The sequence below is a fragment of the Physeter macrocephalus genome, chromosome 19, assembly GCF_002837175.3.
Source record: "Physeter macrocephalus isolate SW-GA chromosome 19, ASM283717v5, whole genome shotgun sequence".
Classification (NCBI taxonomy): Eukaryota; Metazoa; Chordata; class Mammalia; order Artiodactyla; family Physeteridae; genus Physeter; species Physeter macrocephalus.
The window spans coordinates 85,722,724-85,740,906 of NC_041232.1; the positions used below are offsets into that span (position 1 = coordinate 85,722,724).

At 47.0% G+C, this 18,183-nt stretch overlaps 1 long non-coding RNA gene across 1 annotated transcript; it reads right to left on the reverse strand.

Annotated features, from left to right (window-relative positions):
- Nucleotides 1-4,479: 4,479 nt before the first annotated feature.
- Nucleotides 4,480-11,686, reverse strand: LOC129391605 (uncharacterized). Its single transcript, XR_008616031.1, has 3 exons — nt 11,586-11,686; nt 10,131-10,226; nt 4,480-4,710 (listed from the first exon to the last, which is right to left on the reverse strand). It is a non-coding gene; the product is annotated as an uncharacterized lncRNA (long non-coding RNA).
- Between the last annotated feature and the right edge of the window lie 6,497 nt (nt 11,687-18,183).

Below are 18,183 nucleotides of genomic sequence, written 5' to 3' on the forward strand. Positions count from 1 at the left end.
CTGGTCCATGTCACGGGCATCCGTATTTTAAGTTCATGTATTGCCTTGCTGAGATAAAAAGGGCTCTCGGGGAGGCCCTTCAAAAAGCCTGCCCTGCGCAAGACAAAGGGTCTCGACCCTTTCTGAGGCCGATGGAATTGTTAAGGGCCCCAGAAGTGGAGACACTCAACCCCAGCTCTCCGTGGAGGGGAGGGTCTTGGGTGTGGCCCCTCCCCCAGGCGCCCAGGAAGTTGCCTGCAAGCAAAGCACCCGAGCCAGGACGACTTCCTGTTTCTCCACAACAGGGGGCATCATTTATGACCCACTGTGTGATAACACAGGCCTTATAAACCGAAAAAAATGTCTTCTACGATGTTGTCCGTAAACGTTTCCGGAGAACCAACAGGGGCCCAGGAAAGGCTGGGGGAGGGAATGTTACTCTGGTTCTGAGTTCCTCTCTTTTCTCAAGGTATTAACAGTGGGCCCTGATTCTAAGGAAGGAGACGGGTAGAAACAGGCAGGAAAGTGGAGGGGAGCTGGTGGGAGCAGGCAGATACTCCCCCCGACGCCGGGACAGAAGTCACCGACTTTGGGGGCAGACCTTAACTCCACAGTTCATCTCAAACCTTCCAAACAGGTTAATTATCTACCTTACGGCTTCCTTGAATGAAGATTCCAATCCCTTCTCCTTACACCATGCGCTTCTAAATGAAGCCAGCAGACAAACGGTACAATTCATAACGTCTCTGTTCAAATTCCCGGTGACCTCTCCTGCTTTTAGCCTGAATCTCTAACCTATTTTAAACGTGCCATTCCCGTCCCCATCCCCCCACATTAGGAGACGGGGGATGCTTTTTTCTCTTTCTGTCTCCTTCCCCTCAGTAGATGAACTTACCGTGCAATCCTGTGCTCGTCCTGGCTGACCCCCTGCCGGGAGTCATTGTCTCGAGGAGAATAGGGAATCGAAGAGCCTTTGTGCAAGGGAACAGAGAAGACAGACATTATTATGATTTCGTATTCGAAGCTCTCGTCTTTTCTTTCTTTCCTTTTATTTTTTTCCCCTGGATCTAACAGCTGTTTCCCATCACAACTGGTGTTTGAAAGACATTGCAAAAATGAGTGTATCAGTATCACAATTAGTTTCACAGGCGGCTAATAACTTACTTGCCATCCATGCTTGATTTCATCAGGATGGCCCTGATTTATGGTTGTTTGTCCCCGTGGCCGCCAGTGCTACGGGGAGGGGCCTGCTGGCCCGCGGTGCCCTTGCGGTGCAGGGGTGGGACGCCGGCCGGTGGCTGGAGCACCCCACGCCTGGCCTCCGTGGACACCACGCCAGCACCTGCCCCCTCCTCCCACCGGCTCCCTCCTTACAGCTTATGGCCAGAGATACTTCCAGGCTTCCCATTAGTCCAGACATGAAAGCACCGCGCTTCGGTGGGGAGGCAGCTGTCATTGGTGCCAAATTATGCGTGTCTGGTTTTGGTGATGTGATCTACTACCGTTCGTTAGGGACCGGGCTGAGACCATCGACTCATTTTTCTTGGGCCACCCCGGCCCCCCGAGCAGGTCTGAAAGGGGTCCCAGCGCCGCGAGGCCGCCCCGTCCTTTGCTCACTCAGCAGTTTGGCTCTTTGGATTTTCTTTTTTTTTTTTTAATGAAAAATTTTCATGCAAAAGAGCGGAACCGGGCCTTTAACACGGAGTGAAAGGCTCCCATCTTGCCCAGATGGAGGGCGGGGATCTAGTGGAAGCAGTGAGGGCTCAGAAACACTTACAAGTCTGTACTGGCAGGTCAGGGGGCCTCCAGGCACCCCAGCTGGGCCTTAATGACACTCATAAAAAACAAGGCCAGGGACATAGCACACTTTGGGACTTTGGAATTCGCACTGAATTGTACGGAGCACCTCCAGAAGGCCGGCCATGCAGACCCAATGAACAGGTCAGGGCCTCCTCTCCTTGGTAAACGTGGGAGATTGGGGCTGTTGGGAAAGTCGCAAGCACCAGGCTAAAAGTAAGCCTTCCTGTTTCTCGGTGACCGAGAATGGACAAAGGAGACTCAAGGAAACTAGTGAAAAATGCCAATGGAGCAATAACTAGGGGGTGGGGAGGCTGACCCCCGGCTCCAGGCCCTCCAGCTGCCACGTCCCACCTTAGAGCTCCCGGGGGCAGAGAGGTGACATCATCAGGGCAGAGGAGGACACGCGGGGAGGACCGGAGGGGGCTGGCCTGGGCCCTGTGAATCAACCGGGGCTCGCTAAGCCCCCATCTCCCCTCCCTTTCCCCACAGGGAGCCCCCTCCTCAGCCTTCCAATTCTGGGGAGCAGACGTCCTGGCCCAGGATCTAGAGAGTGAAGTTCCCAGGCTGCCAGGCAGGCCGGGACCAGAACACGCAGGACCCCCGGAGGCCCTGGGGAGCAGGCGCCGCCATCACCTTCCAGAAATCCTTTCGATTCCGGCACAGCCACACACACCGCGCGCCCCCGGCTCCAGATGAGGTCCCGCTGGAGCAAAGGCAGAAACCAACAGGGGCCCCCACGCCCCAGACAAGCCCCAAACAGCCACTTCACCTCCACCGAGCGAGGAAGGTGCCGGCTGTTTTACAGATTAAAAGAAAACCATAAAACCCCCGAAAACATGCCCTCAGGTGGTGACGGTGTAGACAGCTGCTGTTCCCCCAGCTAGCACACGGTGACTTTCACGTGCCGAGCTCGGCAGGCCCAAACGCAAAGAAGCAAAAACCTGAGTCGCCAGCATAATCAAAATCTGTTTGTAATTACCGAAAAAAGGGGAAAAAAAAAAAAAAAAAGATCTGAAAGATCTGTCCTCACACTGTTCAACGGTGCTCTGCAGTTTTATATCTGTGCTGCTGATTATCCCAGATTTGGGGAGAAAATATAACAGAAACCGGCAAAGACTTCAACTTCCGTTTGTTTTGTGTTTTTGTTATGTGTTACTTTTGCGGACCGATTCCAGTGACTGAGACGTCGGTCGGTCGTTGCCTTGTTTGTTAGGAGGGGCGCTGATTAGAGGCAGGTTTCACAAATGATGTAAAGAGAGAAAAGCCAAAACGCCATCAAGTGCCAAAGGAAATGCACGTTTGAGGTGGCCTCGCGGGACATTAGTTCTACATTTTTTCCGCGCACTTTTTTTCTGCGTGTGAGTTTGGCCAAGTCAGGGAAGCCCTGCGTCCTTGGTTACTGCAGCCAAAGAGGAGAAGATGAGAGAGAAAAGTGACAGCCCGTCCATCGCACTCGGCATGTTTACATGTTCTATTACCCCCCAAAAAAGCTTTACAAAATGGAGTGTCAGGAACATTGTGTAAAAGAACGCTTATCTGGGAGACTTTGATCTTTGTCTGAAGCACCATTAGGACACTGAAAGGATGATGGCTCTGTAGTGGGGGGTTGGGGGGAGGGAGGGAGTTTTCCCAGAAAAAAAAGCTTATTGTCCTGCCTCCTGGTTGCATTTAAGACAAAAATCCTGTGAGATCCCACGGGACCAGCTGGAGGTGGGCCAACGCGGGTAATGCCACCGCCCAGGCGCCCAGCACACGGGGAGCAGGACGGCACCCCAGCCTGCGGGCAGCCCCGCTCACGGGGCTAATGGACCTGTCAGTGCCATGGAGGGAACCGGCCCCGGAGCCGGAGAATTAGAGCCAGAGGGCACTCCAGCCCTCCACCCCAGCTATGAGGACACCGCCCAATATGCTCCTCACAAGGGGGTCGGGAAATTAGAGCCTTGTGAATTTCCGGGGATTGTCTATTTCATCTCCATCTGATAAAACAGGCACAAAAAGAAAGAAGGGAAAAAAAAGGGAGGAAGGGAGGGAGGAGGGGGCCAAGGAGTAGGGGGAAGAGGGGAGGTCGGAGGGAGGAAACACTCTTATGATTAGGATTAACATACCCACTTTTTTTTGTTTTGTTTCGGCTGCGTTGGGTCTTCGTTGCTGCGCGCGGGCTTTCTCTAGTTGCGGTGAGCGGGGGCTACTCTTCGTTGTGGTACGCGGGCTTCTCACTGCGGTGGCTTCTCTTGTTGCGGAGCACGGGCTCTAGGCGCGTGGGCTTCAGTAGTTGTGGCTCACGGGCTCTAGAGCGCAGGCTCAGTAGCTGTGGCGCACGGGCTTAGCTGCTCCGCGGCATGTGGGATCTTCCTGGACCAGGGCACGAACCCGTGTCCCCTGCGTTGGCAGGTGGATTCTTAACCACTGCGCCAGCAGGGAAGCCCTCCATACCCACTTTTATTCTTTATCTTTTTATTAGAGTATAGTTGATTTACAGTGTTATGTTAGTTTTAGGTACACAGAAAAGTGATTCAGGGATAGATGGATAGATAGATATAGATATTTATATATACACATAAATATATATATATACATACATATATCCTTTTTCAGATTATTTTCCATTACAGTTTTTTACAAGATAGTAAATATAGTTCCCTGTGTTATACAGTAGGACCTCGTTTATCTAGTTTATATATAGTAGTTTGTATCCGCTAATCCCATATTCCCAATTTATCCCTCCCCACACCCCTTTCCCCTTTGGTAATGGTAAGTTTGTTAGTGAGTCTGTTTCTGTCTTGCAAATAAGTTCATTTGTGTCATTTTTTTGGATTCCACATGTAAGTGATATCATGATATTTGTCTTTCTCTGTCTGACTGACTTCACTTGGTATGATCATCTCTAGATCCATCCATGTTGGTGCAACACTTTTATTCTTTATTTTTTACCTGTAAAGAGACAAACAAAAGTGAACCCAGAAAGGAAATTTTAGTTTGTACTGTGAATGTTCCAGCTGGAAAAATTCAAGGAAGAGTAATTCCGCGGCCAGAGAGAATAATTCATGAGAAGGGTTTGGGCCAGTTCAGATGGCCTCGCAGCTCACAGAGAACTTCGGAGCTTCCCAGTGAGTTTCTTCTTCATAAAATGATGCAAGTGACACTGATTTGCATGACTAGTATCACTCCTAAAAGTGACGTGGAGGATCAGGACGCCCTTGGATCTGAGTTCTTCAAATGTTATTGATTATGTCGCCCAGTAAGACAATCTTGATTATGACCTTTGGGAAAGTGGTTCCATCATGAACCATCTTCCATCAGGTCCTTGCCCATCAACCTGCATCAGGGGGCATCCCAATTCCTCATGGAACCTCCACCCCCCTGGAGAAGGCCCAGCACACTGGGCAAGATCAGAGGTTCAGTATGAGCTCCCTGACTTCACGGAAAAGGGTTTACTAAGCACCTATAACTATGGGTCAAAGGGGGTTAACCACAGAGACCCATGGAAATATAGGGCATAATCGCTGCCCCCAAAACAAAGCAAAGAACATCCTAGATAGAGGTCCAAACAACCCTCATGAACCAGGAAGAAATAATCCCATACAATAAACTGCAAACAATGTGGCCCATACAATTAAAACCGAGAGCCGATGGTGCCAGTTGGAAGCGAGATAAAAGAATCATGAAGGGGTGCCTTGGATGATGAGAAAGTCCAGATCCAGTGGGCAGCCCTGCCCTGGGCTCTCCGTGGACCTCTGGCCACACACACATCTAAGACCTGGGGTACACAAACGGAGGGAAATAAGGGCCCACTGAGGAAATAAACTCAGAAAGCCACCTGGCACAGCTGAAGGGTACACACCCTGACCTGGTAGGAGGTTGGGGAAAATGGGTGTGTTCCTCTGCGCTTCTGTTGTCGACTATGGTGGGAATTCTAGCATCTTCCCCACTTACCTCAAAGGTGTGGTGTAAACACAAAGTGACAAACGGTGGTTATTCTGGTTAGGGCCTCTTTGAGTTCTGCTGGAAGGCAGGCCGCCACCTGCCTGAGCAGCTCCAATTGCGTGGTCAATATTTTCAGCACAAGCCACAGAGAGCTAACTACGTTGCCCGAGGTCCACCAGCTACGGGGAACCAAGGACTTGAATGTGTTGTGTCCAAATTCTACGTTCCTTTTACAACATTCTTCCATCAGTGATTCTTATGTCTTTTTATATCTTTTTCTAAATTTTATTAAAGTGCAGTTGATTTACTATGTTGTGTTAATTTCCGCTGTACAGCAAAATGATTCAGTTATACACATGTATATATTCGTTTTCATATTCTTTTCCATTCTGGTTTCTCACAGGATATTGAATATAGTTCCCTGTGTTGTACGGTAGGACCTTGTTATTTATCCATTCTATATATGAAAGCTTATATCTGCTAATCACAAACTTCCAATCTATCCCTCCCCCACTGTCCCCGCTCGGCAAGGAAGTCTGTTCTCTATGTCTGTGAGTCTGTTTCTGTTTTGTAGATAACGTCCATTGGTATCAACAATTCTTAGACTTGAACAAGAGTTCAAACAACTAACGTCCTAAGATGTTACTTTTGAAAAACAGTCAGAGAATCTAATAGATTTCACCCCATTTCATCCTGGTGGCAAGTGGATGAGGGGGCAGTTAGCTGCTCTCACAAAGGATGAAATTAAGGTGCAGAATCTTCAGCAAAACACCCAGAACTGCACATCCAGAAAAGAGCCAGAGTTCAAAGCCAGGTCTATCAGCCCCCAGAGCCCAACATTCATCCTGCTGTCACGACCCTGAGGATGTGGAGCTTTGCCGGTAGGGAGCAGGAAACCACAGCTGCCCCGGCACAAGCTGCGTCGTGTCATGGACAAGACATTCAGAATCCCTGATTCCTCATCTATGAAATGGGGACACAAACACTACCTACCTAAAGCTGCGTGTGAATTAAATTAAAATATTGACATTTAACTTTTTAATAAAAATTAAATGAATTAAAGCTTAATTTAGTTAATTAAATTAATTTAGATTGATTAGATTACATTAAAATCAAATTAAGCTGATATGAAAATACAGCTCATCTAAGCTATATGTGAATTAAATGAAATAATATATGTACAGGTCTTAGAGCAGTCTAAGCAGTTCAAGGCCCGTTCATGTCATTCATGATGCTTGTAGGTACCAACGGTGTCATTACCACCACCATCGCTATCATCATTTTCATCAAAATTTTGCTTGTGGCCGGGACAGTTCACTCGGGTTCACACTTTTGGTCTGAAGAATATTCTGTGTAGCTTGTATACAGCGGTCAACATGAACAGGATTTTGAAATCATTTCTTTCAATGTCCTACGAATTTGATGTACATTTTCTATGTGTGAGTATTTAGCAAAATGATCAAAGTTTATCATCTGCCCTCAGGACCGCTCGTAGTGCTCCAAATCCATCAACTCAACCCATCTCCAAGGTCATCATGTCTTGTTTGCACACTCACCTGTGGCTTTTGCCCTGAGCACCCCGTCTTTTAAAATCTGACCGTGTCCAGGGCCTGATAAATTGATTCATCATCTTGAATAAAGACACAAGGAACTAGAAAAGGTTGCTTTGGGTTAGAAGATAAACTGGAAAATGCCGAGCACGTGTCCAGAGCACGTCCCTTCCTTCCACACCTCCCTGACCCCCCTCATTTCTTCACCCACCCAAGTCCTTCCTGTCACTCATGATTCAGCTCGTGCACCAGCCCCTCAGGAATTTTCTAATATTCTGTGGAGCTGAGCTAGGAGTTTCTCTGCTATGGAGAAACCATGCAAAGTCCATCACCACGTGTTCCACACCCGGTTGAAATACTGGTTACTTGTTCCCTACTAGACTAGAAGCTTTTCCAGGGTGAGAATTATCTCTTAGTCATATTAGCACAAATGCATCCAAACACTCAACAAATATTCACTGGACATCTGCCATATCCCAGTGCTATGACAGATGGTCCATTCCTAATGCTGCATGGAACTAGCCACGTAGAAGAGAGAACTAAGCAGACTGATCAAACTTAATGAGTATTGAAAGAATCTCAGGCATTGGTCATTTCCAAATAGCTTGTCAATCTAGAATTAAACGATTTCAATGTATCAATATTTTGATGCCCTCCTGCAGGCACGTGACAGGCTTTAGGGATGTCAGGACAAGAAAATGTACATATTCTGCCCTCAAAGACCTTTTAATCTCACAGAGATAAGATACAGGGAAGAGATAAATATAATCGAATGCAGAATACAAACGCTATGAGGAAAGTTCAGTGTCCTGTGGGAATTTAGAGAAGAGGAATTCTTCAGCATATGTAAGATCAGAGAAGGCTTCACAGAGGAGGCTTTTGAGATGGAGCTCGAATGATGAATGGGATTTTGGCAGGAGGAGAGGTGATGGGGCAGAAAGAAGAGGCAGAGGAAGGTTGCTTGGGAGGGGGGCAGTGTGGAGCCCGGCCAGGGAACCTGATGGACCTGGGTTTCATGAGAGCGTAATGTATGTATAATGGGGTGTATTCCTTTGCTGGAGCTGCTGGAACAAACTACCAAAAGCCAGGTGACTTAAAACAGCAGAAACTTATTGTCTCATCATTCAGGAGACCAGAAGTCCACAATCAAGGTATTCTGGAGACCAGAAGTCCACAATCAAGGTATTCTGGAGACCAGAAGTCCACAATCAAGGTATTCTGGAGACCAGAAGTCCACAATCAAGGTATTCTGGAGACCAGAAGTCCACAATCAAGGTATTCTGGAGACCAGAAGTCCACAATCAAGGTATTCTGGAGACCAGAAGTCCACAATCAAGGTATTCTGGAGACCAGAAGTCCACAATCAAGGTATTCTGGAGACCAGAAGTCCACAATCAAGGTATTCTGGAGACCAGAAGTCCACAATCAAGGTATTCTGGAGACCAGAAGTCCACAATCAAGGTATTCTGGAGACCAGAAGTCCACAATCAAGGTAGGGGCCTGCTCCCTCCAAAGGCCCAGGTGGAAGATCCTTCCTTGCTTCTTCAGCACCTAGTGGTTTGAGGCCACCTTCAGAGTACCACTCCGAGGTGTCAGCATCACTCCAGTCTCTGCCTCTGTCTTCCATGGCCACCCTCCCTCCGCGTGTCTCTGTCCAAACTGTCTTTTTCTTGGGAGCATTAGGGCCCACCCTACTCAGTTATGGCCTCATCCTAACCTGATTACGTCTGCAAAGGCCTGATTTCCAACAAGGTCACGTTCACAGGGAATCAGAACTTCAACAAATCTTTTCAGCGGGTACAATTCAACCCACAATGAGGACCATCAGGAAACAGGGATAGAAAGGAAGTTTGGGGCCCTGCTGTGCGAGGTTGTGAATGACCTGGAGGGACATCACTGTTTACATAACATACAAGACTGAGGTCCCCGTCCATCGTGAGAACCTAGAGTCCTTATGGGCTTTATCACGCTGCCCTTGGGAAAAGGGTGGCCCTGAAGAGGGGCCCATGGGGCAATGCATCACCTTCTTCTGGGACACTAACACTTCTGGTTGTACTGTACATACTTTGGGGAAACCTCCAGGCCACAGCTGTACTCTGTAGCTCTGTGAAGCAATGCATCACAGAACGACTCAGCAGTGGCCCGAGGGTCTTGCTGCCCGTGGTGAGAATGGCTGTCCTGATAAGACAAGGCCCACCATGACCTTGACAGATATTTGCGGGGTATTTGATCACCCAAATCCATAGAGGCCAAGAAAAATCCCGTGTGCTATTACAGGCAGACCTCAGAGATGTTGTGGGTTCAGTTCCAGACCACGCAATAAAGCAAATATCACAATAAAGCCAGTCACACAAGTTTTGGGGGTTCCTAGTGCAAATACAAGTTACTTTTATAATGTCTATTAAAATGTGAAATAGCATTATGTCTAAAAAAAAGGGCATACTTTAATGCTAAAAAATGCTAACCATCATCTGAGCCTTCAATGAGTCATAGTAGTAACAGCAAAGATCACTGATCAGAGATCACCGTGACAAGTATAATAATAATGAAAAAGTTTAAAATATCACGAGAATTACTAAAATGTGACACAGAGGCATGAAATGAGCCAATGCTGCTGAAAAAAATGGTGCTGACAGAAATGCTCAATGCGGGGTGGCCACAGACCTTCAGTTTGGAAAAAAAAATCACAATACCTGTGAAATGCAATACAGCAGAGCACAATAAAATGAGGTCTGCCTGGATTGCATGTTCAGTATTTTATTGTGCTCTTACTGTATACTCACTAGTCACAGTTCCTCCATCAAAGTGCATGTACATTAGGCCTAAAAATATCCAATAGGGTTTTAAAAAATTGGATAACTGTCATGCAGAACGAACCCCAATCCGCTTCTAATCAGGGCTGAACCACTCATAAGAGGCAATGTGGCGCCAGGTGCGCCACTGAACAACCGTCTCTTCGGGATGCGTTCAAACCTTCAGAAAAGAAAAAAAACATAACTACGCAGAAACTGATTTTGAACCCCTGATAGTTGGGTCAGAGTAAGAATACACTGCTTCAAGATTTAACATGGGGCTTCCCTGCTGGCGCAGTGGTTGAGAGTCCGCCTGCCGATGCAGGGGACGCGGGTTCGCGCCCGGGTCCGGGAGGATCCCACGTGCCGCGGAGCGGCTGGGCCCGTGCGCCACGGCCGCTGGGCCTGCGCGTCCGGAGCCTGTGCTCCGCAACGGGAGGGGCCACAACAGTGAGAGGCCCGCGTACCACAAAAAACAAAAAAACAAAGCAAACCAAAAAAAGATTTAACCCACAAAATATATGTTGTTTTGTAATTTTATTATATTATTTTCGATGTACACAATTTTAATAGCACCACCTCCCTCACCGCTCCCCATTTGGACGGACACCATTCTGCACCCTGACACTCTGTCTGGTGTCCTGTCCTCCTGCCATATAACTGTGTGAGCCCCTACACCCCCTTTCCTAGGGAGACAGACAGATAAGCATGCAGCCATTTTTTTCAAAAGTTTATCTATCCTGTCAAGGTGATCGGTTTAAAAGACGGGCTTGGTTGTGAGTGTGAAAGAAGATCCTGCCGCTTTGGGGAGAGTGATTTACGGCAGAGAGGAGGAAATAACCAGGAGATGGATCTCTGGCGGCCGAGGCCTCCATCACGAGGGTGGGCCCCCCTGTGCTGAGACCAGGCAGCCACCTGCCGGGACCACAAGTCTCACACTCAAGTCCTCATGAACTGCACAGTTCTGGGGCCGCAAAATCGCCCTTCTGCATTTCCCGGGAAAACTGGGCTTGAACAATTGTCCTCCCTGGGTGAGATGAGTAAAATGTCTGTTATTCCCGGAGCCAGACTCCCCTGCTGGGTGGGGAGGGGAAGGAGGAAGAGAGGCCCCAGGAAGCAGGGCAAAGACACGGGTCCCCGGCCTGGGCGGCATCTCTAAAGGAGGGAAGGTTCTGGCACTTAGAAGCATGACTCGGAGTCCCGTTGTGTTTGTTGTGTTTGCATTGAGATCCAGTACACGTGCAATGCTGACACTTAATTTGCCACCCTCTGATGGGACAAAATGTCCAGCCCTTGTTAACCCTCTGACCACCTAAACACCCCTAACATTTGAAGGTCACCAGGGAAGACACACTTGCATAGACCTTATTCACCAAAATGTAATGGAAGTTGTCGAATCCTACTCTGGGGACCAAAAGCCTCTCCACACACGTGTACAGTTGACCCTTGAATAACAGTGGGGATGCAGACCCCCTCCCTTCCCTGCCCGGCCCCGCCACCTCTGCCTCTGAAACAAAGGAACTGATGATAAATGACTCACCCGAGGACAGGAAGCCAAAAGAGACTGGACAGAACCAGGACTCAAACCCCAGTTCTTTTGATCTTTACATACCGCGATCTCTAATCGAACACGATTTCTCCCCACACGTACTTAATGGAAAGATCTGCAAAATGAGAAGACAGACAGGTGCTGTATTTATTGAACACAGACCTTCCTGTAAAGGGACTGGTGCTGTTCAAACCCGTGTGGTTCAGGATCAGTGTGTGTATTTGCTCCGTGTGGGTGCAGGTCGCTATTCGCTGACGCCTATTCATACTTCCCGTCTTTACAGCAGCCCCTGCTGCGTTTCCGGGGTACCATATCGCGGAATTCCTAAATGATGTTGCGATTTACATGGATGTAGACAGGAAGAGTTCCCCCGCCCTCCGCCTGCACCCTGTGCCTCACCTCCAATAAAGATGCCGGAGAGCCGAGCCGTGTACCCAGAAATTAAAGGCACCGCTGATCCCGGGAGCAGGACACGCGGTGACGCCGGTGGACACCGAGCAGTGTAGCGACACCTTGTGGCCGGAGCCGGCGACAGCGCTCCTCACGCCTTCTCCGCGTCATTACTCAGGAGCGAGGGGGCAGCTGGGCTTGGAGAGCAGCGGCCAGGACCCCCTCCTGCACCCACTGGAACTTTCCCGCTTTCGCAGTGGCGGAGCCTCACCATCCCCGGGTCTGCCAGACCCTCTCCCACCAAAAGCCCTAGAACTGGGGGGATGATTTGTTTGCTGTTCAGTCATAGTTGTACACTCATTACTCACATTTTATTAAAATGATTTTGAGACTTTTTTTTTTTTTTAAGCAGTGAGTTCTGGTTCTGGATAATTTTTGAGTTATTGACACTCCGAAAAACAAAGCATTACTTAATTAAAGCAAGTGGTATAATAATGTGTTTCTTTTAAAGAAACCACATCTCACGTTCCAAGCCCACTAAGATACTGACTACAAATGAATCCGCTTCACTTCGAGTACATACTCTCTTTTACATCTGATCTACCAAACACACCGCATGGGAGTTCATTATTTCCAGAGATGATTATTTCAGCACTTCATCTTGACTGCACCAGTTTTACCATTCCAGGCGTTTTCATAACTATTGTTTAATTTACCATTCGATTTGCACAGCTGACATCCTGTGGTCTTGACATACAAGCAGTCCAAAATGGTATTGCTGCTTTTTTTTGTTCCAGAAACTCAGAGGCCTGGGAGGTTTGCAGAAGCATATTAGGAGTATTGTCAGATGAGCTTTACAGCTTTGACCTGAGTGGCTTTGCATACTTACAACAGACCCTGAAGTTAGTTGGGGGTTTAATTTCTACGACTCCCTGGATATGAATTTACTGATAACCTGGAACCTCTTGCCGGGATGAAGGGCTTTGAGCAGCACGTGGCCTGCCCTCTTCCCAGACAGCACTCTCCCGGCATCTCCTGTGTGTGCAGAGAGGTTCCCAGACCTTCACCTTGAAGTCTGGGGTAACTGTGCTGACCAGAATCCCTCCTGGAAACAGAATATTCATTTTTCTAACTAAAAGGATTCAGTTCAAATGTCAGCTGAGTCATCTGCTGATAGAGAACTAATCTAACATTACAAAGAAACCGTTTTCCGTAAATAATTTGAATTTCTCTGTTCTGCTACAGTTCCAATCAAGATGGCCACTCAAGAAAAATCACGTTTCATTCTCATGCACCCAAATCATCTGTCCTTCTCCATGTGTTGGTATCACTTATTCAGTCCCTGCTCTGGACAGATGCTGTGCTGGGTGCAAAAATACTGACCAAGATAGAGAGGACACAGTCATAGCTCTTCACAGGCTTAAAATCAAGAGGAAGACAAGAGACACATGAAGCTTTCACCAAGGACGGACAGTGAAAAGCGGGCATCACCAGGGTGTGTAGCAACAGAATACATCACCGTGACCGAACATGGAAATGCAGCAGTTCAGAGACCTGGAGAACTAACCCCGCCTCGCCCCGTCTCCCCACCCTGCCCTGCCCACTGAAAGGCATGATGCTCCTCCCGAGCTGGTGGGGAAAGAAAGGGTAGCATGAAAAACAGAAACTAAAGGAACCTAACCAAGCTCCTTCTCTGCACATTTTAGAGAAAAGACAAATCTATTTTCTTCCTTCAAATCAAGGTCAATGTGAAAAGAAATGATTTCTAGAGTTGGATGTCCACCCCCTCCACTCCCCGTCTCGGTGTGGCTCCATTTCATAAAGCATCGCTAACCCAATGATAAATGATAAAGTCACTTGGGCAGTAGCCAGTAGCTCTCTCCTTCTGTTCTGAGACCTGCATCCAAATTTGAGCCTGTGAAATGGCTTGGGTGATCTTAATTGGACAGTTGTCAACATTTCAAAATCATTGCCAAGTTCAACCAAATGGAAGTCTTTGATCAGGCCTGGCTGTGTGTGTGTGTGTGTGTGTGTGTGTGTGCGCGCGCGCGCGTGTGCCTGTGTTGTGTGTATCGCAGGGTTGCCAATCTGAGCCCATATAATACACCTGTGCACCCTTGCCCTGTCACGTCTCATTAGCATCTGCTCTACATGACGAGTTCTGTGGGAGGGGGAGAGAAAATGGCACTTCACCTTCAGTAAGTTTGGTCCAGGAGGGAGCAAAATTCGTAGATGAAAATTTTGGAGAGTGGATTCAACTAATGAAACATTAAAATCTAAGAATATCGTTGCATAGAATATAAACGTTTACATAAAAAAGAAGAGGATATAATTGTGGACAAAATGCTTCATAGTAAGCATTCCTTTTTCAGTGCATATATTTTTCAGCACAAACATCTCAGTCTAAGCTAGACTTGAGAACAATTTAACTGATTCCATGTCAGCAGAAAAGCAACAGTGAAAGTAATGAAAATAATCAGGAGAATAACGAGACTTTTCTGAGATTTGCCATGTACGAGATACCTTATTTGAAAATGAAACTGTTGGCACGGCAAACATGGACTCATCAGAGGGAAGTTATTGAAATAAAAATGCAAAGATATCTAAACCCTCCGTGTAGGGAACCCAGCTCTGAGCTGAGGAATCTTTCCCCTTTATTCTGTAATGTTTACTCATGCAGAACCTAAAGGTCATTTCTATTAGTGCCAAATATCACGAAAGCATGAACAGAAGAGAAAGAATATGTTTTTGAGACCTTCTTTCCCTTTTTTCTTGTTTCAATATATTGGGATGAATGTTTGCCAAAAATTAAAGGCTTCCATGAAAGTGTAGATGCAAAAATACAAGGCCTTGCCTGATAAGAGTGGGTGAGAATAACAGAAGTATCAAATAAATGTTTGTGAAATCAATCAGTGGGTGGTCAAGGGCCATAAACAAATCCATACGGTTCCATAAAATGAAATAATATTGTTAAAAGCTGAGGGTTTTTAAATTTCTGGTTAATACTGTATTTCCAAAACCATCACCAGCTAAATTGTGCCGAATCCTTACGTCATATAGATGTGCCAATTGCCTTTAATTTCCTGTAATCAGCTCACTGGAACAGTAACTAAACAAAAGTCTATGGCAGGTTCTTGATCTTGTGACGGAATCATAATTAGAGCCTTGAAGAACTCAGTCTCCCTGGTCACACACTTTGTTGCACAGATGTGTTGACCTCACTAGGGTCCGTCTGTCGAGACAGCTTAGAATTTCCCCCACTGCCTTTTACACGTGGCCTTACATAGGTGGACTAGAGGTGAGAGATGCTCTTTAGAGTCGCTCCATGATGGCTGTGTGTGTTCCTACCCCGTGCTTCCACTGCAAGGGTCAAGTCAGGTTCTGTGGAGGAAGAGAAGCCCATGAATTGTCTCAACAGTTTAGAGAAACACAGAGGTCTCTTCACAGCCATTGCCCCATATTTCCTATTGGGGATAAGTGTTCATTTGAGTGCCTGCAGCCGTGACTGGGTTTCAAAAATGTCCATCAGCAACAAGAAAGGTTGGTCCCAAAATGGCCAACGGACCCTGGGCGGAAGAGAGACCACTTTCCCTGTGCTAGAAGCTCTGTGCGTCAGAAGTGGAAGGAACCTCGGACCTTCTATTGCTAATCATACAAATTTGTACACCCATACTTCTGTTGTTGTTGTTTTTAATGAAGCTTGTTATTGTGAGATCATTGTTAATTTGCATGCAGTTGTAAGAAATACTACAGAGATCCCATGTACCCTTTACCCAGTTTCCCCCAATGGTAACATCTTACAAAATGATGGTACAATAAGCATGACCAGGAAACTGACATGGATTCAGTCAAGACACAGGACGAGTCCATCCCCGCATCCCCCAATGTCGTGGCCCTTTTATCTACAACCAGGTTTCTGCAGCCCCACCCGCTCCTTTACTCCGGGCAAACCCTAATCTGCCCTCCATCTCTATGATTTTATCGCATCAAGAATTTACGTAAATGGTGCACACGAATAGAGATGCAAACTATTATTATGGAATGGATAAACAACAAGGTCCTACTGTAGAGCACAGGGAACTACATTCAATATCCTGAGATAAACCATAAGGGAAAAGAAGATTAAAAATGTATATATATGTATAACTAAATCACCTTGCGTTACAGCAGAAATTAACACAACATTGTAACTATACTTCAATTTAAAAAAAGAATTCCTGTAAATGAAATCAAACAGTATGTAACTTTTGGGGTTGCCTTTTTTGACTCAGCATAATTCTCTGGAGATTCATCCAGGTAGTTGCAGCAACAAAATCCCATTTTATTCCTGAATAATGTCCCATTGTGTGGGTGGACCACAGCTTGCATAACCAGCCACTGACAGACACCTGGGATGTTCCCAGTTTGGGCTTATTACAAATACAGCTACTCCGAACATCCATGTGGAACAGGGAAGAGCAAACCTGACTCCGCACTGGGTCATTTCCTTTGCTGCAACCTTTGTATTCTATTGCTTTACCTACACGTTAATCACTAAAGGAATCTTGCCTGTGGCTTAAAGTATACATAATGGCCCCCATCTCCAGGAACCCCGCCTCCCACGCCTGTGTCTTAAGCTAAAATACCTTTGTTCAGCTCACAGGAAACATCCTGACCAGGCCCACCTGCGAATGGCTGCAGGAAAGAAGAAATGAACACAACCCCTCCGGAGTCTGGCCCAAACCGGGAAATATTTTAAGAAAATGTAGAAAGAGACTTACGGATAATTTTTAACGTTGACAACGAATCAAAACTCTTTAAAAATACTGGTTTAAAGAAACTTCTGTGTCTTTTAAAAGAACTGAAAATAGCGACAAAAAATTCAAGTTGGCACAGGTTCATGGCAGCTCTGTGCAAAACAGCCGAAGTGCAAGAGCGCAAGTGTCCATCTACAGATGAATGGTCCATCCATACACTATGATCCCACGATAAAAAACGAAGTGCTTACACACGCAAAAATGTGGATGAACTTGCATCGGCCTGACACCAAAACCTCTGCTCGGCCAGGAGTGGAGACCCCGGAGCGGAGCCCACCCACCCCCCAGACTCCCAGGGCCACCGGAAGCAGCCTGCGAGCCTCGGGTGGAGGTGAGCACGGAGCCCACTGTCTACTGCTGTGCCCATAGTCTGACTCCCAGGCTGGTGTAAACCGGGAAACAGACGCCACATCAACTTGCTCTTGAAGCAGCCTGGGAGCCTCGGGTGGAGGTGAGCACGGAGCCCACTGTCTACTGCTGTGCCCATAGTCTGACTCCCAGGCTGGTGTAAACCGGGAAACAGACGCCACATCAACTTGCTCTTTTGTGCAGGAATTGGCTCACGTGCCCACTCCAGGCCCCGCCCTGAAGCCTGGGGGTCACTGGAAAGAGCGGAAGGGCTCCTTAGGCTCGTTATCCAAAGCCAATGTGAACACAGCTTTGTGGGTTCTTTGGGGGTTTGTCCCAGGATGACGGCCAGAGGTTGGAGAAAGGGGCATTGGAGGTGAGGTGGCCGCAGGAGCTGAGGATGCCTGGCTTGGAGCCCAGCATTCCCTTCTCGGATCTGCTGCCTCTTTGGGGCTTCGGTTTGAAGCCACATTAAATGAAATGAGTCCAATGCTCTCTGAACTGGTCAGGCTATGCATTTGGTCTCCCCTCTCCCTCTTTCCAAAGATGGCTAAACTACAACTACTAGACCAACTGTCCCAGATGTACAAGGAGGTACAGTGTTTTCAAAAGCTCCTCAGAGAGAGGTGTTCTATCATTTCCCAATCTTACTAACACTCAGTATTTCCACAATTATTTTCCTATGTCTCCTTCTTTAACTAATAGTTTTCATATATTTGTTTATTTGTTTCATTTCTCAAGATCTTTTACTATTATGGGAAAACTTTGCAATGATCCCAGCCAGCTCACAAAATAAATCATCTTAGGTTACTCTCAAAACAATTGGCCCAACTGTCGTTCATAAAGAGTCTCCATGCCATTAGCCCATGATAAGTATCTTTGAAGTAGGTAGAGTGAAAACTATTTTCTTAGCCTCTAAGAGAGGAAACTTAGGAAACTGGGGTTGTAGAAATGAAGGGTAGATTTCCTTTCCCTACAAATAACTGTTTGTGTACACATCCTTCAAATAGCAGAGCCAGATATGTAAATAATTGCACCTGTGAGAGGTTATTTAC